This window comes from Blennius ocellaris, assembly GCF_963422515.1.
Source record: "Blennius ocellaris genome assembly, chromosome: 19".
NCBI lineage: Eukaryota > Metazoa > Chordata > Actinopteri > Blenniiformes > Blenniidae > Blennius > Blennius ocellaris.
In genome coordinates, this window is record NC_137668.1 from 9,020,042 (window position 1) to 9,044,205 (window position 24,164).

Consider the following 24,164-nt stretch of genomic DNA (forward strand, 5'->3'; position numbering starts at 1 on the left):
CACAGCTCTCTCCTCCTCCGCCACCTCCTCCTCCTCCATCACCTCCTCCTCCTCTGGGCCAGAAAAAAAATAAATAAATAAAAAAAGAGCAGCATTGAATGTAGCCGCTGAGGATGGATGAATGAGTCTGTACATATGCACGCGAGTCATTTTAGATTAAAGTGGCTAAACAAATCGAGTGTCAGCCAGCAGGGAGGAAAACACTGCGCTATCAGCTCATAAAGCTGCCGCACGCACACAATCCAATCCTCGATATCAGGAAACTGGAAGCGATTAAATATCCCGATGTGTGTAATTCCCTGAAAGGACGTCAATTTGCAGAGGTCTAGCACTTCTGGCAACTTCTGTCATCTTCGCTTCGATTGCCACTTTAAACCTCATCTCTTCCTCGTCCCCGTTTCTCTGAGGGCAAATTAAATTTACCTAAGCTATTCAGCCTGCCCATTCACCCTTTGCCTCCTGCGACTCGCTGGGTTTTCTTTTCTTCTCATATCTGCCAGATATATGCAGACCTTCCCTCGTCTCTGAAGGTCAACGTCGGCAACCCATCAGTCGTCAGAAGGGTCTCAAAAAAGAGCTTGAAATTGATTCATCACGAGCAGCTCCCTCGGGGGTGCGACGGACATTGTGAATAGAAATGCAGCCGTAAAGTGAATTAGATCTCAGCATAAACAGTCGGAGGAAACGGCTACAGACGAAACCAACAGTGGAAGAGGACTATATTGCAACCCCATTGGTTTTAATTCACATTTTGACTATTTAGTCACGCACAATTTATGCCACTTATATTTATTCAATTCCATTGATCTAATGAAGGATTTTTACTGTATTTTTCAAAGCTGGAACCTAAAATCTCACAGAAAAAAGTCCTACAACCATTGTTTTTGGCTCCAGTTCACCGACACCATTAGCCCGGTGCGATAACTCCACAGTGTGCAAGCAGAATTGCTGCGTTCAGGTACTGGAGTGGCCTAAACTCAACCTTATCAATACTTTATACACAGACTGCATGCAGAGATACGAGTGACCTAAGGTCATTCTTCTTTATGCACACAAGCTATACTGACGTGCAAGAGTGGCCTAAGCTCATTGTTAAATGTGTATAAAAGTGAGAAAAGTAACATGTCACTTTCATACATGTACAAACTTGGACTACGTTCAAGTACAAGGTGAGCTTGGTGACCTACACTCATCCTTGTTAATACTATATACACAGACACAGACCATGCCTGTACGTGAACAGATGCAGGGTTTAGTTGTGGTGGTGACCAAGGCCTCTCGCTGTACATACACACAGTATTTAGTTACTCAGCATTACACATTGCACAAGGCTGTGGCCAACAGATAACTCGGTGCACGTACGGACTGCATTACATGAATGGTTTTAACTCAATGTCTCACTGATACACAGGAGGCCTGCAGGGAGACGCCTAACTTCCGCCTATGCCTTTTCATGCTAAATGAGTTTTTCCATATAATTGCATTCACATTTTGAGGAAATTACAATTCCCCACACACCAAACAAGCATTTATAATAAAACATGCAAACTCTTGATACCATCAACAAGCTGGATTTGCTTCATCGCAGTCCCCCCCCCCCCCCCCCCCCCCAAGGCCAAACGCAGCCTCCTCTGTTGGCACTGAATGTTAAATAGGTGCAGTAAAGCGGCGTATGGACGGGAGCCAGCAGTCTGAGGAGCCGCTGGGTGAAGTTATTTGCCGTTTGCTTAACTTCAGGTAGCACTTGGGTAAACAAACGGCCCTTTTCATGTTTGCCTGAACAAGCGCTGCCGTGTTCCCTGTCACTTCCTGTTTTGACTTTGCGAGGCCCACGCTCGACGCGACCACTTCCTCGCACAACCCTTATCTTCTTACACAGTAACAAACACCCGCTGTCGACACACACAGAGTGAAAGTATTAACCCAGAAGAGCGCGCACACTGAAGAAGATAACGGATGACTTCCTATCAGTTCTTTGTAAGATAGCGATGATTGTGTATTTCCTGAGAAAGTCTTTCTCTAAAAAATTTCAAAACATGAATAAAAACTGTGTAGGAAAAAAAAAATAGCTCATCAATATGTTGAAACTCCTGACACAGATTACGCAACATCCCGTAAAGGCCACTTTCTCCCAACAGATGGGTACCAATTAGCCACCTGACTCCCAGAGAACACTTGGGCAGTCGCGTGGAGCCGAGATGCAAATGAAGCGGAGGGAGAGGCGGAAGCAGACCTGCCGACGTCCTGGGAGAGGAGAAATTAATGGGGGAGACAGCCGGGGTGCGCTTCTGGAAGTGCAAGGAGAACGAAGTGGGGGAAATGATGTATGGGGGGAGTGCAGGGAGCGGTGAGCGAGGGTCCCAACCAAAGGTTGCGGGAGCACTTGAGTGATGGAGGACGTCGTGGAATCCTGCGTGATCCAGTCGCCACCAGCGCAAACGTGTGCAAATCACTGATCGACTGCGGTGGTGCTCAAAGTGGGTCCGTGTCACAGTCAGCAGCTGAAGGTCACAGGTCGGGCCTGATGCAGCAAATTAGATAACTAAGTGATTTTCGATTCAAACGATTGCTTATGTCGATGATGCTCATGTTTATGCTTCATGAGAGAACAGTGCTCTTTCGCTTGTATCAAGACTTCTACTCTGTTCACACCAGGTATCAAATAATTATGGCTGTTCAAATATGTTAGTTAATCATGGTTAATGGCACTTTTCTTTCCTATATAATACTCTGTTTATTCTTTTTTTTTTTTTGTTAATTAGCCTTTATTTAGTCAGGAGAACCACATTGAAGTAAATAATCTCTTTTACAAGTGTGTCCAGAGAACGGATACACACTGTGTACAAACACACATCTTTATATTTCAGTCAGTCTTTTACAATATTGAAAATGTTGATATCGCGATAACAACCAATTTGCAATATTTTGCCCTTTTTTGTAATGTCGAGAGCAGAAATCCTCAATTTTAGGGAAATTAAGGCCACTTCAAGTGTACCCAGTTATACAAAGGGTTCATTTATACAAGTTTGTTCAACTTCAAGAATCACATCGTTTTTAGGAGAGCTCCATAATATATCGTAAATTTATCATTACTACAATATCACACGAGGGACATAATGGCAGTAAATTACGTTTCCCTACAAGTAATGATGATTAATTCATGAAATATTAGGTGATAACCAATTAATTGGAAGTGATTGTGCATTTCTTCATAAATTAATCTTGTAGCTTTTCATGAATATTAAAAATTCTGTGTGTTGTAATTTACAATCTTAACACATTTCTGTCTGTTTGTTTTATTTTGTCTAAGTTGGTATTGGGATGAATTTGCAATAGATTGTGCAACGTTACCAGTGACCCTGACAGGAGGTGGAGTCAAAGTGTCATCCCAGGATTAGCAGAGAATCAACTACATTTTCCCCGAAAATTCCCCCAAAAACATGAATTCAAACCGTCTCGTCCAGCCAAACCAAGCAAAAGAGAAAAACGGCTGGAATGGGAGAAGTCGAGCTCTAAAGGACAATTTCAGAAGCCGTGACTGTTTCCAAGGCTCCAAAGGCAAAGTTTACCTATATTGCCTGTGCCTGCTCACATGAAGCAGGCAGCTGTTAGATCAAGAGAAGTAAATATTGGGAGTTGGAGCGTGATGCCAAGCGATTCCCTTCGAGGTTCGGATGCAGGGAACTAAGTACAAGGCAGGGACGTTAAAAGCCATTCTTTACCAAGCAAAGTGGCGTTTTAATTAAGAACCTCATGGATCCTGCTGACATTTTAACGTCCCCGTGGCATCTTCTTACAAAGAGAAAAGCTGTCACGCAAATTTAAACAAGGCCGTTGATTTTCACCCACAAATGAGGCGACAGCAAGTGTGCAGCAGTGACGTGGCTCTTGTGCCAGTTCTACGCTTTTATTTAATAGGTCTATCTCGTACATGGCTTTACGGCAGGAACAGAAATGGAGCCGATTCCAGGCAGGCGACAGCCCAAACTTTAAATTTAGCAAGTTTCAAGTAGCCGCGAAGGCATGTGTTCGGACTGCTGGAGGAAAGCGGAGAACCCAGAGTGAACCCAGCCACATAAAAAAAGGCCGTCAAGCCTGGAATCGAACCGTGTTGGAATGAGGCAAGGGCGAACCACGGCACAACCATTAGTTCATGATTTTAGAGTCTCAAGTTCCTCGACAGGTCTCCACATTCAAAATACCGACTGAACTGCAATGAATTATGTTTCCATTTCAACACATTTGGCAAAAAAGAAAAGAAAACCGATACTATGGAACTGGTTAAAATTTGGTTTAAAGAGAGAAACAAATCTCAGAGCACAAAAAGATCCACGTCATCAAGTCGTTAACTTGAGCGAACCCTTTACTATATATTATCCCATATTTAATATTTGACCAATATTGTGCAGCTCATCTGCGCAATGAAGTTTAAAATTGTCCTGATGCATTTTATCACAGAGTGCATGTTTTGGCCATTTTAACTATTGTTATTTGATTTAGTAATCTTAGTGGGGGTTTTTTCTTATTATTTTTAGCACCCAGCTTTGGCTATTTTAGGAAAAATTGAATTTTTCCCCCTCCTTTTTTCTATAAACAGATACAGCAATTTAAGCTGTGTTATCTGTTTTAGCAATTGCAATCATTTTGCACTTCCACTATTATATTTTGCTGCTCAGTTATCATGTGGCACATATTTCAGTTATTTAAATCGAGGAACAGTGACTCACTACTGCCACCCAGGGCCCAAAAGTGACATGATGTTTACTTTCTGCAAACTGTAATGCGTTTCCTTGATTTAGACGCGTTGTGAAACAGGCGCCCCCTCGTCACACATCCACATACTTTTGACCCCGAACGTCATCTTATCTCCTATACTTATACGTTGAAGACGTGATTCACTCCTGAAATTGTCCTCGCAGTTAACTTTCAGTGTTTGATATATTTCGCTCACCCTCACAACCTTTGCAAAAGTCACTTTTTTTGCTCTAACAACTTCCTGAAGGTTACCACTTCCTGGCCTCTGCTTGTTTCTCAATCCGCTTAAAACAAAGGGAAAAGTCTCCGGGAGAAACCCCAGGAGCTTTAAAAACATGTCAGACGTTCGGAGGAGCACAATGCTTTTCCTGGTGTTTGTTTGTTCAGGTGAAAGCAGCACCACTGAGGTCTGCTTAGCCTCGGCACATCATCACGTTTCACTTGAACTTCAAGAGCGTTAATCCGGTTTGTTTTGACGACACGCCGCCTAAACTCAGCCAGTAATCTTATCCAAGAACAACAAAGCAGGCAATTTGACAATATGTCATTCACGAGGAAGTTTAGGTCTGCGCTTGTACAAGCGAACTTCTCGGAAAGTCTTTGGCTATTCCTTCTCTGGCAATCAGTACAACTTCCTGTTGCTGTCACCATGGCAACAGGTTATCTCCAGTACAGATCATTGAGCATTAATCACTTCTGGTAAACACTAATGACTGTATTAAAAAAAAAAAAAGACAAAGTCAAAGACAATAATAATAAAAATCAAGTTAAAGTGCAGCCAAGTCTTTACAGAATCTACCCAAAATAGCACGACACACCACAAACGAACAGAAATATTCATACGTACCTTGAATTAACAATCCCACAAGACAATGTTAAAGTTATCTCACTAAACAATAATCTCTTTTAGGGTAAGCTAACTGGTCATGAACACCAAGGCTAATGGAAGGTTGGTAATATTAAATGCTCCGGAAGTCTTGCTCATAAATAATTTCCGTCGAACATTTCACAGAGCTAATGCGTCTTACTATTTAAAGAGTCGTTGTGGAGTGAGCTAACAGGCCCTAAACAACAGAGCTAATGCAAGATTGAAAATAAGGTAAAGCTATTGGTGCCTCGCTAAAACATGAGTGCCCTTGAACAAACTGGACTCGCTGACCCAACAAACAAAGATAATGCGATCTCACTAGTTAAAATCTAATTAATTGTGAAGACTGAGAAACTGAACGTACTGACCCCACAGACAATGATCACGGTATGCTTCTCCTCAAGGTTCAAGTAAGATCATTCATTAACAAACACTCCTAATGCTTTTCTCACGTATAATTTAATTAAACATTGTATAGCATATTTTATCACAAACAAATTAGTCGCTGTCGAGTGAGATAGTGGGTCATTGACAACATCTAATGCAAGATTGGTTTCTTAACACATTAGGCAATTGAACTTACTGATAACAGACAAGGGGGATTATATCGTGTGTGTGTGTGTGTGTGTGTGTGTGTGTGTGTGTGTGTGTGTGTGTGTGTGTGTGTGTGTGTGTAAACAGGCTATAAATAATAGAACTATGGATCCCTCCAAAAGATGTACATAATGTGATGTTCCTAATCAATGACCAATGTCAGTGATGTCACTGAGCGTGCCAACTCGCCTTAAATATATCAGATTGCTAAAAGGCCAAAAATCTATTGAGTTGCTCCTCAGAAGTAAGAAGAATGTTATCTCACTAATCAAAGGTCTGGTTCAGAGTGAGCTTACTGGCCATAAATGACAAAACTAAAGGAAGATTCCAAATAATCAAAGCTATCAGTAAAGATAAATTAGTGAACATATGCAAGTGGAAAAGTGGATTATACCCATTTAAATAATATATGAATAATAATTACTTCAATGATCTTATAGTAACTCATACAAAGTCTGAACATCACACAACAAAGCTTGGAAACTGCGAAGACAATTCAAGAAACTCCAAGACCAGTCCTCTGAAGACAATCTCGACTGTGATTCTGATTTCAATGCGTTTTCGAAACAACCTCAAATGTTTAGTTTTAAAAGTTCCTCACATGTCTGATGGTTGATAGACTCGAGCTGTACATCACAAGAAAGAAAAAAACGACAATAAGGGAACAGCTCACAGAGCAGTAAAGGTTTACTGCTGGCATTAACTCTCGCTGGAAGACATTAATCCTGCAGGCAATTACTGTAGTTGAGAATTAAGCGAGAGCTGACACATCCCAAATGTTGGATGCGGTCCGGCAGTAAAAAAAAAAAAAGAAGAAAGAAATGGGTGGGGGATTACACAGTTGTTCAGATTCATGGAGGAGGAATACCTGATGAGGAACGCAGCGAAACCAAACGCTCATTTGAGATTAACAGCACGCGGTTATGAACACGGAGAGCAGTGACCTGCATGTGGCCCAGCTGGAGCTCCTATAACTCCACCTGGAAACACAGCGAGAGACACTGACACACTTTTCCTCCTCTGTCCGCTTCAACTGTCTGCTCAAGACACCTCAATAAACATTCATTTTTCACGCAGTTCAGTGCAGGAAAAACCTCCTCAGCAAGAAATATGCATCGACAATTGTGACGGACTGCAGCATAAATCCGGGACACGGTGCAGGGAATGTGTGCCTTCTGCCTAAAACTGCACCAGACTTGAAGTCTCCATCAAAATCACACGTCTGAGAGAAGAACAAGACACCGATATTCCACTGTCAATCATAACACACGGATTTAAAGATGAAAAGATCTCCTGAAAATGTAAAAGAAAGGCAACAAGGTTCTCATGGTGGCTCAAGTGAAGGCATCAGATATTCGAAAAAGGGTCAAACAGCAATTAACACACGCAAGGGTATGAAAATTCAGCATAATTCTAAGAAATGGAGCGGAAATTGATGCTTTCTTTCTAAATCTGCATGCAGCAGGAAGTCTCCTTTGGGCATTTTTGGTGCACAAGTCTACAGATAAACGGTCCATCATCGAAAAATGTAGCAAAGCAAGACAGAGACTGTATAAAATAGCAAGGTGTCCAAAATGTCACTAAAACTATACCAAGAAATAATAATTTTTTTAAAAAGACATGCAGAGGGATGTTAAGCTATAAGAGACAAAGAAACTGACCATCATATTTGAGCACGATAAAATTCAAACAGTAACAAAGCATGCAAAGGCGTTAAATGCAAACATGTGCAGGAATAGACGTTTTCCTCGTAAATCTGCATAAAACATGATCAAAACCATCATGAATTTTGGTGGAAAAGTACACAGACAAAGTGTATGTGCACATGGAGACAAATTAAATGGAAACAAAGGGGCAAATAGAGTCTAAGATGAGTGAATGATCTGGGCAGATCAGCGTTTAAGATTATTAATCAGTCAAAACTTAAAGAAATCAATTAAGAAGTCGCCAACATCAAAGAAATATGAGTCTATCCGAATGTATTGTGTAGAAATGCAGGCTTTAGCCCTACGTTTGCACACAACTTGAAGTCTCTCGTTTTGATGGAAAAGTGTGCAGACGAGTGCGTCTGCACTTCAAGACAAAAGAAAAACACGGTGGACAAGTGAGGTGATATCAGGTGTGTGTTATCTGACAAAGAGCGCAGGAATGAACTGGTCGGAGGAGCGTTTTTTTAAGCAGAGAAAACAAAAGTGTCAAACAGCCAAAAAAATAAAAAAATACAAATAAAGAAACACATGCCGAATGCAGCATTAAATCCCAGAAAACGGTGCAGAAATGCGCGCTGAACTTGGAAGTCTCCGTGGTGCGTTCGGGTGTCGCAGGACTCCGCATACACAAAGCCAAACAGCGGAGACGCACAAACAACACTTATTTCCTCCCCGCGTCTTGGAGCTCCTTTGTGCGGACTTTGCGCGGTGATCGGTGCCCGTTTGCGCACGCGGCTCTCACCTTTTCTTTTCTTTTTTTTCCCGTTTTTTTTTTTTTGGTCGGCCTTTGAGCCCGTGCGCTCCTCAGTGTGTGCTCAAGCGGCGGCGGCGGCGCTGCTGGAGGATCTGTTGTTGCGCTCCTTGGGCTTGTTTTAGGTGGGCGGCGGATTTGTTGTTTTGGGGTTGTTTTTTTTTCTGGCTTCTTTCTTGTTTCCAACCAGCAGAAAAACACCGAGAAGCCCTCCCACTCCGGCCCCGTTCAGCCTCCTCTCGGCGGCGGTTCCGCCCTCTCCGTGACACGCGGTGCGCACGGTGCGTGCACAGCTCGCCGCTCCTCCGTGCGCGACTGACGGCTGCTGCTGCCGCTGCTGCTGCACCGGAGATGACTCCGGCTCCGACTGCACCGCAAAGTAATGCCCATCCTGCTTGGTGTGGGAGGTGGGGTGGGTGAGTGGGTGGGGGCTCCGTGGTGCCACGCACTGTTGTAAAGTCAAGACAAAATGTTGGATCTTGTTTTAATCCACATGAAGACCAAGACAGCTGCATGGAAACACATCTTTTATTTATTTTTTATCAGTGTACAAGGTGAAATATTGCACTCCTCTCGTCAAGGCATTCTCAACCTTGGGGTCCCGACCCCTCATAGGGGTCGCGACATGATTTCAAGGGGTCACTGCCGCCACCTGCCATGTTCTTGTGACCAAAGATAACCTGGGATCAAAATCAGTGTTAGGACTTCAGGGAGATCCACGCTGCTGCTACTGCAACTCGCATCGACTAACCAACGAATAGAAATGGCGTACGGCAGTTGCTTAAAGCGTCGAAACACTGTAAACGTCAGATTTTTGGAGGATTTCTCTCCCGACATAAATGGCACACGGGCGAGGGCTCCATTCATGTTTCCCTCGTTTCTTTTTTGTGAATGAATGGCGTATTCTTTACCGCGTTTTATTCTTGCCGAATCGCGCCGACTCGCGTGCATCGTAGCTTGTGTTTTCATCATGCAATCTGCACGCAGCAAACTTCATGTAATGGCTCAAAGCTTTATTTGATTCATGTGGTACAGTCTGGCGAGCTGTGGATCTATAAGATTGTTAAAATAGCGGGCGTCATGAAATAACGGCAATAACCTGATACCTGCCAATAATGTCAAAAATGATTAAGCATCATTTGATTTGATTTGATTATCAAAAGTAAGTACAGTGGACGAGATTGGTGCGGTGGATACCATGACATGACAACAAAGCAGTAGTTTTACATGTCTTATGTGTCATAATTAGCCATGATTTATTTTAAAATTGTAATTTATACACTTTATATAGTTGCAATTGAATCTAGAGTGACATGGTGATATGCAGCGTATAGCAACTATGGGAGGTTTTCCTGGCATTTCACTGTGTTTTGCACCGGAAAGGTTCATTCAAATGGGCTTTATGTTGAGATTGTAGTCATTTTGGGGAGTAAATGTTTGGTTTTTTGCAGACTTATAGACTTTCCTATTGTGTATACTCACACAAAACAACAACACAAAATTTTAAATTCAAAATTGAAAGTTTTTATGGCACTATTATATTTACCGGTCCGGCTCCTGAACTAAAATGTGTTTGACACCCCTGGTGTGTAGTGTTTCATTAGATCCTTCAAGAGTGAAAAAGTGAAGATTTCTTTCTTTTTCAAATGTTTTCCATTGCCTTCCTTAGTTTGTCCGTATGTAACAAACTGATTTTGTTCTGTTGTAAAACTTGGTCTTTTCCCAGCTGCTTGATCCTGTTCTTCCTCTTTTCCGGCCACATTTATGCCTTCTTCAGGCCAAACTGCCCATCAGGGTAATTATTTTTAGCTGGATTGCTCCTCTAGTGTTACCCTTTACATTGACATACCCCTCCAGTCACTCAAGAGGTTCTTCAAATATTCACTTTCCCTTTTATCCCAAAGCTGAAGTGGCTCCTCTACATGATAAAACACCTCTGATTCTCCCAAATAGACTCATGAAAGTCTCTTTTTAGCCCTGTGGTAGGTTAGGATTTTTACAGCACCTCATTATTACTGTTGGGATCAAACTATATCTTAATCCTAAATACCCCCCTCAAGTCACTTGTGTTAATAGATACCCCTCTTGGAACATTATTTTCTGTGTTTTTGCTGATTTGACATTCAACGGCCTCTTAGTTTGACCAATAAGCATCCGCTGGTGCTTTTATCGTAGCCTCGACATAAACTGAATCCCCTTCTACTGGCCTCCAAATACAGCCATGTTCCATTTGTCACTCAGATTGCCCCTTTATGATCAGTACAAACGCTCCGCTTGTCGGTCTGAATAACCCTTAAGTCTATTTCCTGCCACTCAGGCGTCCCTTTGATGACTCCAAGTGTCCCATTTTTCTGGGCTTCTGCCACAAAGGCAAGTCTTTGTTGATAAAAAATGCCCCTCAGGATGAGGGAATGATCCCTTTGGATCTGTCTTAATGCCCCTTTTGGTTGACCGAGAAATCTGAAAAAGTTAACTTTTTTTCATTTCACATTGTATTAAATCTTTGCGGAAAATCTTTGGAGATGAAGAATGTCAATATTTACGTATTAAAAATACATTTTTAATTTAAAAAAATCGCTTTTTGCCTTTTTAGAGTAGGTGTTAAAAATAAAAACACAATTACTGGTAGGTGGTTTTTTTAATCAAATAAATCCATTTGAACATAGAAAGAAAATACAAAAATTATGTATTTGTGAAAAAACAAAAGTCAAAATAGACTCAATTTCTCACTGGATGGCTTCCCTGGTCTTGATGTTTCATCTCAATCACTACATAAAGTCCTGCTAAAAGAATGTTCTTTAAATTTTTATGAACTTATATTCAATTAGTTTTAAATAAAACAATTAAAAATGAACGGTACACTTGCTTGCCTCATAAAGGGTTAAAAATGTGGTCCTGCTGTACAAGATTTGAGGCAAATTACCACAATCTGATCAAATCCAAGCTTTAAAAATTCGATATTCCTGCAGTTTGTTTCTGCTTAGCGGAAGAAAATGATCTTCTGTGGTATAATAACACATCTTTTTCTCATTTTGAATAAAGATTACTCTACAACAGACCGCAGCTGCAGGCGCAGAGTCATATTAATGTTTAAAAAGAGCACAAAACATTCCTGTAGTGACATAATAAGGTCATGTTTGATAAATTGGACCAGGACCACTGAGGGTATGACTTTCAATGAAGATGATTAGCATGTGGGTATCTTAGAAATGTGGCTTTGTGGAACAAAATTTGAAGCCGTAGCCATAGTTGGATCAAATTTGAGCTTGGAAAATTGAATTTATTTTTCCCGTGTGTCGCAATTTAGCTGGTTATCTAGATGTCTTCTATGATAACAATGAAATCAGACCACAGCTGCAAAAAAAAAATGAAGATGTATAAACTGTGGCAAATGAACAAAAGGCTCTCTGGCAGTCAGATGAGAGAGTAATTTTGGATGAAATATACCTGAATGAGTAAAAGTGTGACTAGAATCTCTTAAAAGATGTGAAGAAATCTTCAGAAGGTTTTTTTTATGTGGTGGGAAAAAAGTAATTTTTTTTAAATAATAATAAAAATTACATAATTGTGGCTCTTGAGGAGAAAATGTGAAACAGTAACTATAATGTGCTCAGAGTTAAGCTTAAAAATTGATATTATTGCAGTTCAATGCTCTCTAGCTTTTTCTTTATATGTGGAAAGTGTCTTTGTTGATATAATAAGACAGCTCTTTCATTATGAATAAGAGTGAGTCAATAATAGACCATGAACTGTGAATATGAAGTCTAAACCTCTGCAAATAATAGAAGCCCCTCTGACAATAAAGCAAAAGGTTACTGTTTCATAAAATAGACCAGAAACAAGTCAAGAACAAGAATGACTATATTGGCTCATAATAAATTTAAAGAGAGAGAAAATATATTATAAATATGGTTCTGTGGGGCAAATTATGAGACAATACATGTAGTCTTATCAAATTTTAAGCTTTAAAGAGTTTTTTTTTTCAAAATGTGTCTTTGTTTTAAAAACAAATTACTCCAAAAATAGACCACATCCACATACATTAAGATGTGTACATTTTTAAAACCCCACACAAAGCATCTCCGTTGTAAAACAAAAATGTACTGTGAGAAAAAATAGACCAGAAATTAAACAAATAATATCATATTCACCGATGTGGAGTAAAGAAATATGAGAATATCTTTTTATTGCTTATATTTGCACTTTAATACTTTGTAGCTGGTTTCATTGGTCCGAAAATGTTTCCTTTGTGGTATGAGGAGGCAGTTTCATGTTTTTATGAATGAAAAAGACTCAACTGTCGACAACTACAAAAAGCAACCAGCGTTAAAACTAACACAAGCCACTCTGATGGTAAACGACACAAAAGTGTTGTGAGACTGTGTTCCCTCAGCGAAAGTTGGCAAATATAAAAAGTAATGAGATTCTTCCGTTGCACTGGAAGTATTAACGCTGCGTTCTGCAGCTCTTAGTAGCTGTGGGAAAGCTTCAGACGAAACACTTAAATATGGGATTAAAAGCAGAGGCGATAAAATCTCATGAGACACGTACAGAGGAAGCTCACAGTTTGGGGGTTAAATTATTTAAAAGGAACCGTGGGGATGCATCTGACACTGCACTGTTTACTGTGACTGTGCGTGTGCGTGTGCGTGTGCGTGTGCGTGTGTGTGTGCGTGTGTGTGCGTGTGTGTGTGTGTGTGTTTAAGATCAGAAAGCACCTGAGTCGGGGGCCCGAGCCGCGGCCCCTCCGGAGTTTGCTGACAGTGTCGCTGCAGCGTAAGCAGACTTTAATATATTTGCTTTAATTATGGAGGATAATGATGCTGAATGTGATGCATCAAGACGCTGAAATGGCAACCCGAACCCCGCCCCCCCCCCCCCACCACCACCACCCCCCTGGGTGGCACAAATGTCTGATACTGCTCGGGGGCTCCGGGGGGAGTTTGAGAAATCTTATACACGACTGAGTTCATGAAAATAGATACGGCTCTGAAATGCTAATGTTGGCTTTTAGTGCCTCAATCAGGCTGCAGCCCCTCAGCTAACCTTTATAACTCAGCTTCTCATAAATCATGTAGGTTCGTTCGTAAATTCGTCAGCGTAGAAACTGCCGAAACGCAAACTGCCCACAGGCACCGATTAAGAGCATTTTAAAATCTTCATTAGGTAGAGTTGTCACACATTTAGACCTCGTTTACATAATGTTTTTAGTGGAAAAAACAACATTTGGTTGCACATTGAGAGCTCAGCTACTGCAAAGGCATCTTTTTGGAAAATGGCTTTATATCATATAATCTGTAGCTGTATAAAAGTTTAAAATTAAATATTTAGACGGGGGGGCAATGCAATAAATTGGATTTGTTGACCGGATTTTAAAAGAGTATATACTTATAAACAAACTGAAGTTATAATGAGCTCAATTGAAGGGGTGACTTGGTTACAGTCTCGCATTATATTTTGTGCACGTTTTTTCGGTGTTTTAATGAATCTTTCTATGTTTCCTTTTGACGTGCCGCTCATATTTGCGCGACCCCATCGTCCTCCCACCCTCGGTCCGGCCGTTAAAAACATCCCCGTCCTCACTCAAATCACAAATTGCTCCGCGGAAACCAGCGAAATTGCACTCGCCAGATCAATTGTGCAAAGCGAACGGAGCAGCTCTGTCAGAAAGTGCTCGCTCTGCCCCAATTTCTCTCCCTTTGTTTCCTCGAGAATTAAAAAAAACCCAAATTGCACGAAGCGTGCGCGCCGATAAACACTCGCCTTCGTCCGCCCACGTGCCGCCCGGCCGCCGGCAATTAATTAAAGGAGCCGCGGTGCGCGGCCGGCCTGTCGGGGCTGCCAGTCATCGGCGGGGCCGACAATGATCTGACCGTCACGGAGCAAATTGGCATTCGGAGGATGTGCTCTCCCCCTCACTGTAGGCTAAATAAACATTCAGACAGGCAGCGCGCGGCACGTCCCCCCCCCCCCCCCCCCCCCCCCCGATCGATAACCCTGCAACAGCTCGCCGGACACGGCGAAACCTTCGCAGATTTGTGATTCCACGACCGGAAAAGACATTAGAAATTCAAATCAGGCAAACCGTCGGGGAGAATTGAAAACTTGCTCAGAGGGGAGAGTTTGTTAATTAAGCAAGTCGCCTCGGCAGCAATTGTTTTGTTTTGGGGGGTTTTCAGCAAATTTCATGATGGGTGGGATTTTTTTTTTTTAACCTTTGTTTTTAATTAGAGGTGTTGAAGAATTAAAGGGCAAATGGGGTCAGATTTACTCTTCTATTTGTGATTTATTGGGTTTGTGTGAGAGTTGGCGCACACAGGTTTTCAGAGCAAAAATGGACTCAATCCAAACATATTTTAGTAAAAGCTAATTACTGTTGGTGGTCTGTCTTCTATACTGCTTTGTCCAGCATAGGACGGCAGGTGACTATTGGCGAATTCTGGTTACACCGTGGAAAAAAGAAAATTACACACCTTTTAGCATCACAGACATGTTTTATGGTAGAAAACCTACACCTGAGAAAAAAAAAAATCAAACTCCACGCAGAAAGATGCCCAACTTGGACTCGTGCTTTCAATTTTGCGTTCCAAGTCAACTGAAGCTTGGTCCATCAGTAGCCCACGGGCCCTCTGCTTTCTAGAAACACTTGATTTATTCCATAATTGTTCATAATGATGGTTGTTCACTTTACATTATCATGGTCAGGGTTCATGCTCTGGGGAATCTGGAGTTTTCTGAGGTTTTTTTCTACACAAAAATCATTAAAAAAAAAAACCCAAAGTATTTTAGGCTGATTTCCAGACCATTAGCTCAGGGCTGCTTCGACGACTGCGCGTGAAGGTCGGCTCGGTTCTTATGCACAACAACGTCGAACTCGCAATGTTGAACTGGAGAAGGACTTCGAGGAAGTGACGTACAAAGAAAGGTATTTCCATCTATCAGAGGCCATTTTAGAACTTTGAGCTTAATATTTGACCGCGAGCAAGGAACAAATCGGATCCAACCGAATTATGAATATAACCTTTTTTTTTTTTTTTTTTTTGAATTGTTGTAAATGTCAGAAATCGGCTCGCTGGCACACGTCACGTGACTCGACAGCTGCCTTTCACGAAGACGCGGGAGCGCTCGCATTCCTGGAAAATTAGGTCAGCCGCTGAAGACTCCATATTGGGACGAAAGCTGAAAATGTTTCACCGCTGCTGTCGATCTTCTCTTTCACAAAGCATCAACCACCTGGTACCACTTCAGGCTGAAAAGGCAGTAAATGAGGGAGGATAGAGGGCAAGGGTGGTGGTGGTGGTGGTGGGGGTGTGTGTGTCTTTCTGCACACAATCCGGGTGGTCGGAGGAGAAGGTGTGACTGTTGTGTAATTGCGTTCATAAGCAGCAACGACACAAACAATCCCCTCCAGCTCTCCACGTGTAAATAAAGGTGATTTAACTCCTGCTGGGACCAGGCTCTTCAAAGGATGCAACATCCAACAACAACCCCCCCCCCACCCTCTTCTCACCCCATAAATAAACCCAGTCTTCACTGCTGCCATGGGAGCTTCTAATTGCCTGTTGTGCTTGCGGCTCGGCTGTACGGGTGATGTGCAATGACAAGCCGCATCCCGGAAAAGCGGGAAAAAAAAAGAAAAGAAAGAAAAAGAAAGTGACTCCTGAGCTTTACATCTCACACATGGTTTCCCTCCCACACGTATCGCCCGCCGTCTTGTAAAGTACATGTCAAGTGGAAAGGCGATGCATGTCGAGTGGAAAGCGGGCGTTTGTTCCCCGTTACGACGGAGGAGCAGAGAGTCGAGCAATTTGTCAGGAGAGAGAGTTCTCTCTCTCTTTCTCTCTCTCTCTCTCTCTCTCTCTCGGAAGCCGTGAGATTGAACGTCTTGGAAATGAAAGACAAAACGGCTCGAGAGAAACCTTTCATTCGGCAGCGCACAATAATTTCAGCCCGGATGTAATAAAAGCTGGAGAAGTGCACATCACAGCTCACACGTCGCACTCCGGGAATGAAAACCAAGACTGGTAATATTTTAGGAAATGTGCTTTTGTCGCAGAGAATAAAAACGCTGAAGTTTTTTTTTTTTTTTCTTTGTTCGGTCAGATGGTGGAGAGCAGCAGAGACCTCCTCCGCCCCCACACTGTTCACACACTCTGGATCGTGTGTGCATTGCGTGCACGCGCGTCCATGTGTGTGTGTGTGTATGCGTGCACTGCCCATTATCTGCAGGTCTCCAGAAACTTTCTCATCTTGAAGTCTGTTAGAAGAACGGGAAGTTTTCCGGCGTTACAGTCCCGCTTTGTGATCGAGGCTGATTGCACAGGATGGCTCATGATCGCTCTCAACTCTCCGAAGCCGTTTGATCTGTTGGAGCTGACGAGACGGTGGTGGGCTGCCGAGGACTCTCGATCGAGGAGGAGGCTGCGTCTCTTCTGGCCGTACCTCAGGCCCATTCAGAAATAATAAGTACCACAACATCAATACGTCTGAGTGTATAAAGGTCTGTTTTTGGATCGACTCGCATGTTAAAATATCGTAAAATTACATTGGAGTCCCTTTTCTGAGGTGGGTTTTAGTTGAGACACAATCTAGGTCATATGTCCTGCTGCTTGGGACTTCCACATGATTACTGACACTAGTACAACTTTATAAACACTCAAGTGCACTTGAACTGAAGCGCTCTTGATTTCTTTCTCTTACCACATAATCTCTGGCTTGCCCTCACACAGGCTTCAGTACAAAGTATCAGGTTTATATCAGGACTGTACCAGTATCTTATTGTGATCCTATCAGTATTTTATCAGCGTTTTATTGGACATATTTTCATATTTGTTTCCTACCAGTATTGACTTTATATTGCCATTGCATTAGTATTCCATGTCCGAGGGAGCCGAGCAGGAAACGCTCTCTGTTTACCAGTCGGTCTACCTCCCCACCTCCCTCACCTGTGGTCATGAACTTTTGGGTCATGACCGAAAGAGAGAGATATCAGCGCCTCGAAATGAGTTTGCTCCGCAGGGTGGCTGGTCTTTTTGTGATAGAGTGAGGAGTTCAGCCGGTCGGGAGTGATTCAAAGTGGAAGCACTTCTCCTCCACATTGAGAGGAGTGAGTTGAGGTGGCTCGTCTGATGAGGACGGCCTCTGGTCGCATCCCATTAGAGGTTTACCAGGACGGGCCGTCTCCCCCCCCACCCCCTTCCCCCGAATCCTGAAGGCATCTATTCCCACGTGATGTTACCATCTGATTGTGTTTTATCGTGAGATACATGTGACGTTTGCCCCAGGAGAATAAGCATGAGTGGTTCAATGTGGACTCGCCTCCGCTGATGTGTTGCCGTGAATTCCTGTTGGACGCTATCAGTGACTGTATTTGTTTCCCCGGAGCACGATGATCTTCAGTCACTGCTATGATAGTCCTGCAATTCAAACACCGAGACCGAGACTGGGGCATATTACAGCACTTCTGCCCCGGTAAGAGGCTTTCCAATGACTAAAATGCAACCGATGTTGACCACTTTCAGTTCAAAACGTTGCCAACAGCTTTTGTCAACTCCTTTAAAATTCCGCCTACTGTCAACCTGTTAGTATTCATGTGGTAAAGGCATCAGCTGAAATAGCAGACAGCAAACAAGACACTGTTTATTTACCGGGTCGAGCTTTTCAAAGTCGCAGGTGAGGAGCGTGTAATTTCCCGGGCCACTGGTTTCACATTAAAGGGGTCATGACGACCTTTTGTCCGGCGAGCTCGTCATGTTTATTCTCCAGCAAATGATGCAGCAAGGGAATAATCACAGCTGTGTTTGGCAAGAAAATAATCCAAGTCGGTTCGGGAACACGGTTGCCTGGATATACGATGAAATGTTTTGAATGATTTATCAATGTAGTCATTGGAATTTCAATTGATATGATTGACGTTTTGACATTTTTAAGCCTTTTACAAGAAGATTTCGTGATAGTATAATAGGGACAAAATTACATGAGCCGAAGGTCTGATTTTGATCATTTTGAAGTCCTAATTGGACCAAATATCTTAAAACTTGTCTGTTGATGTGAAAGAAAATTTATGTTGATTTGCTTGTCACCATCAATGCAATGTCTGCCGAATCCAATCTTGCATTGAATCAGACGAATAAGAGCCAACGACCACTATTCATCTCAGTGGATTCCATTAAATATGGACGTCAGTGATCACACGTGGCCACAATTTTGCCGGAACGTTTCTCGCTTCGAAGAGGTGAATAGAGCATCCACCAAAATACACCAAGCGATCGTGAGCTACTCTGGTGATCTTGTGCCAGCCCTGTTTACTCTCGCCCTGCAGATTCCGAGATATCGCTTCTCTTGGATTTTCCTGACTCTGTGCACTCCACTGTGTATTTAGTGTGCCATTCTTTCCTGGCATCTCGGCCATTTTGCCTGAATAGAGGCTGTCAAAACTAGATTTGCAAAACTAATAAAAAATGTAAAGCGAGACATTTTTTTTTTTAGAATTGAGTGCAGACCTGGCAAACTGCCGACTGCTATTATTCTGAAAGCAATCTGTAATATTTTTGTGAGTAGGTGTCCCCCACCACTTATTCCCCACCCCCACCCCAGAATTTTGGCTTCACTGCATTTTTTTGGGTCAGATCAGTAATAAGAGACAGCCTCAGTTGAGGTGATTTGAGGGGACCCTAAAAGAAGAGAACATTGGGAACCACTGCTGTTTCTTGGCTTTGAAAACAGTATTTCCTAAGTGGGTAAGGCATTGCCTGCTTTAAAGTGGATGAAATTAAATTTGCACAAGTCAGAGAAATTTATAACAGGTCATCAGTCCATCACAGGGCTCTGGGAAACGTTCCAATACGTTTTGAATGTTGGTCCGAATGGGTATGTCCACTGCTGTTTGGCTTCTACGCCAGTATTTTGGACAGATCATTGATGAAGTCTGAGGCCTTTGTTAAGAGATCATTTGGGTGGTTGACCAATGAAAAACATGTTAGGATTGATGTTGCGACAACTTGCTTTCCAATGTAATGATTCCCAGTCTTTGGTGCAGGCGCCCACTCGGCAGCAGTTATCACAGGATGGATTTGGTGGGAGTGGCATGAGGCGCACTTAAACTGAAATCCATTTTATGGTCCAGATGTTTTGCTGCTGTTGACATGCAACACAATGAGTACAGCCGAGGTCATCAGCATGTGGAGAACAGCATAGAGAGATTCTGTCAGTACACATGGCAACAGAGCAGCATCGACTGACGGGCGCAGCTCATCAGCTGAATTACTGTAACCGCTGAAGCTCTCGCCGTGACTCCGTCCCCATCTGCCCCCCCAACCCCTCCTCACCACGGCCCGCAGACCGATAGCCTCCCCCCCCCCCCCCCCCCCCCCCCGCAGGTCTGGCACTAGGTTCCGCCACCATGATGAGAGCATTTATGTACATTTGAAGCATTTGGCTGGTATAAAGAGTGATTTACACTTCGCTGCACCCGGGGGCCAGAGGCTGACCTTGAGTGAATCACCGGTCCTCATTGTTTTATGATGTGCACTCGTGTTGCGTTATCAGGGATCAGGAGGCGAGCTGGCCATGGGTTTCCCATATCACCACACACGCCACACTTTTTATCTCCGCCATGAGCTAATCAACCTTGAAGCAGAGCACACAATGAAATGAGGCGCAGAGGCCTGACTAATGAACATGCATGTTGGGCCGTGTTAATGTTATTCCCAGGCTCACGATGTACCGAGGATAAAGGGCTCAATGAACTACACTTACTGTTTGTATTCTTTGATGTCACAGTTAGCGTGCGTCTGTAATTGTAAGAACAGTAAATCGCACTCATCAAACATCCATTCATCCATCCAATCGCAGAAACAGTTCATCATAGAACAAACTCAGGGACACAGACAATCATTTTCACAAAACTTACAGTCACGATTACGCTCTGATGCATGTTTTTGGGCTGTGGGACAATAGAGAACCCACACAACTGCAAAGAAAAACACCTCGAACACAGAATGAAGCTGGGATATTTTGGCTGTCAGGTAAAAATGCTAGAGAGGAGAAGTCGATTTTTGTTTTTTTTGTTGTTGTTTTTTAAGGTTTTGGCATGTTTCACTGCATTTTGCAGCAAAAGCCATCATTGAATTTATGTTGAGATTATAGTCATTTTCTGTAGGAATTGTTTGGTTTTGAGAAAATATAGACATTTTCATCATGTATAATCGACAACGCAACAAAGAAAAACCTTTGAATTTATATTTGAAGGTTAATATGGCATTATTTTACTGGTCCAGGCCACTCAAGATGTGATTGGGCCTTATGTGGCCCCTGAGCTAGAATGTGTTTGACAGCCTGCTTTACAATGAAGTTATACAATAACTGATGAGGTATTTCCATCCTGACCAAAGTGGTGGAACATCCAGTACCACCTCTTCTATGAACCCATCCTTTCACAGCAGTCAAAAGTAACGCCACTTGACCTCGTCCACATATTTACCCTCTGGGGTAAGTGGACCTCGGGAGCAGCAGTTTAAAGTGATTGTTGTTTCTGAGGTGCGAGGGGCTGCAGCGGCAGCAGCCTCAGTAAAGTGATTACTCCCATTCACAAATATCCATCTCGGAGCAGAGGCTGTGGGAAAAGCGTGTCAGCCGTAGCCTTTTCTACCTGGGATAAACTCAATCTCACGTCGGTGTATTCAATTATACAGCCTCGCTCGCCTCATTCAGACCGAGGTCACCTCAACTCCTATCTCCTCCTCATCCAGAGGAGATTGAAAGGAGGATTTGATTGGATGATAGCAGCTGAGGCGGAAGGTGTCGGCGGGGGTAAATCTGCTATGTTTTCATCAGCAGCAGGGTCTGTCTCTTATTTTAGGAAGGGAGAAGAAACGCTTGAGGGGGGTGGAGGACCGGACCAGTGGAATGATGCCAGCTGGAGTGCGGAAAACAAATGTGGTCAGTTGAGAGACGAGTCAGCAGATGTCTTATCGCTTTGTGCTGTTTGTGTGCTTGTTTGTGAGCAAGACTGGATAAAAGGCTGAAAAGAAAAGTAAAGAACTGTTTGAACTCTTTAGAGTTGTTTGCCTTCTAAGCCTCATTTATGCTCTACAAATACAGATACGTGCTTAAAACCATGAACACGTCATTGATTGAACTAGAGCTGTACCAGAGCTTTGTGCTCTCCACCCTAAGTTCTCCACCTTCCATACAAACAACCTCAGAACGACCCTGTGCATTTTCTGGCCTGAGACCATCTCCAGCCAACAATTTCTCATCCAAGAGCACGAAGGCAATGGAAATGGATCGGACACGAGGAGAGAAGAGGGCAGCATCAACAGCAATGTCCTACAATGGACACCAGGACAGAAATGAAAACAGGGAACGACCCCAGAACACCAGGCGTCGGACTGTGGAAGGGAAGCTCCAAACCCTTCAGACACACCTGGGGAACCATTCAGGAGCCGGCATGGACCAGACAAGGGCGGAGAGCCTTTGTTTGTTTGAGGTTTTATGCATTTAATCTACCAGGTGGCGCCGTTCTAAATCAAAATACTGAAAAAATAGTAATTATAATGGTAAAAGCTAATGCTAATTGGTTATTAATATTGATATTGTGCAAGTGAACGGACTGAGCACCTTGCATGGCAGCGGCCTCCATGTGTGAATATGTGCCTGATTTACATTGTAAAACAATTGGAGGCTGTTCAATCAGTGAAAAAAAGTGTTATACGTATTTAATTCATAGATATAATACACACAAAGCCTCACGTCTGTATTCTATATTTATATCATACTTTTTTTTTTCTGTCTGTGTCCTGGAGGCTCACGGATGCAGACCAACATATCAGTACCCAGACTAACTCAATGACCCCCGCCGCCTGAAACAATAACTCAGGTTCTGGCTCAATATCAACATTAACACTACCTCCTGCCCTCGCCTTACTTCTCTTATTTATACACTTTATTACAATTACTGGAATTCATAAAACTTGATGCTTCGACTAATTTCTCAAAAGTTTCCGTGAAGTCAGTCACACAGGAATCAGTGTACCAGTTTAGTTGAAGAGCGGGTTAAAGTTCTCCGTGAATAAAGTGTATTTATTCAAAGGTGGGTTTGGACGAGGAATCAACTTGTGCTCCAAATCGCTTGGATTAGAGGGAATTCCAGATAAAACAAACCGTCCCTTTTTGGCTATTTTACTTCAGCTGATTCTTTAATTGCGTCTTGAAGTTGAAGTTGGTGCTGAGAAATAGTTTCTCTGATGTGGTTTCTGGACGGCTCCGTTTTTTTTGTCTTTGAAGCCGACTTGAGATGAATTCGGGAGTGTGTTGCATTGGAGGTCAGATCAAACACACCTCGGCCGTCCCGCAGAGGTGCAAATTAGTTCAGAGTCTGTGAATATGTAGCTGCTCCACGCATTAAAATAACAGATGAATAAAAGATAGCGCATGAATTATCAATCCACGCGGGCGGCCGTGTGTGTGTGTGTGTAAGAATTTGGATTTATTCACCATCACCTCATAACTAATGGTCTCGTTGTAAAAAAAAACTATTACATCAATCTTGTGTGGGAACATCTTATAGTTTTTATGTTTTTTGTTTTGTTTCAGATTGAGAAAAAAAAATGGAACATTAAACGAAACACCACCGACACTCAATAAAATAGAAGCAAATACATAAAGCCCAGGTGAGTTTTCCTAAGCTTCTGTGCAAAAAGTAATAAAACGTGTGTTTTTGGTCAATTATTTCATAATAGGACTCATTCTTTGACAGGCGGTGTTGTCAGAGCCTGGAAGAGGATTGCTGTCAGACTTCTATTTTTGTTACACACTGAATTGCAGGTGACCGTTCTCTTTTATTCTATTCCATTCAGCTTGTTGGAAGCCAATGGAGAGGAGAGATGGCAAAAGCCAAAGGTTATTAATTTTGTGGCGGGAACATGCCAGGATACGACCCCAAAACTAAACACACATACACGTGGCAGCAAAATTATGCACGTCAGAAATGAAGCAAATATGAAGGAAAATGTGTTAAACACAGTATAAGTGAATATAAAGTGATAGAACTTGGATGAAGCAGGTTGAATAAACTAGTAACTTTAATCAAGAAGGACTTCTAGATGTACATTATGAAGAGAGAAGATCTTCCAGGGAAACATGATCAGGTTCCAACCGGCACGCCGTCGGTTTCCAAATGGGTCTCGGCGTTGGCGTCGATCAGACTGGCTGGAACACTTTTTGGACTCTGTGTATTTTCACAGAAAATCCAGATTTCACACTGAGCTGTGAAACAACGTGCGAAGGAGAGGAGAATCTTCCTGCAGAGATCCGTGGTTTAAACCAAAGGGGCTGTGTCGGTGTGTATCGGATGCTGGTTAGCGAGGATCCACCGAGTTGAAGGTGAATCTCCACGGTAGAGATGTGCAAAATCTTCTTTCCAAAGCTGCATCACCAACGCCGCCCATATATATGTGTGAGGCTAACACACTAAGCTTATGTGGTA

At 42.7% G+C, this 24,164-nt stretch overlaps 1 long non-coding RNA gene across 1 annotated transcript in view; it reads right to left on the reverse strand.

Annotated features, from left to right (window-relative positions):
- LOC308143817 overlaps positions 1-8,885 on the reverse strand; it is a 42,452-nt gene extending 33,567 nt beyond the window's left edge. Inside the window, exon 1 of the long non-coding RNA XR_013937033.1 lies at positions 8,669-8,885. This is a non-coding gene — a long non-coding RNA (uncharacterized lncRNA). The remainder of the gene's footprint in view (positions 1-8,668) is intronic.
- Positions 8,886-24,164: the final 15,279 nt, after the last annotated feature.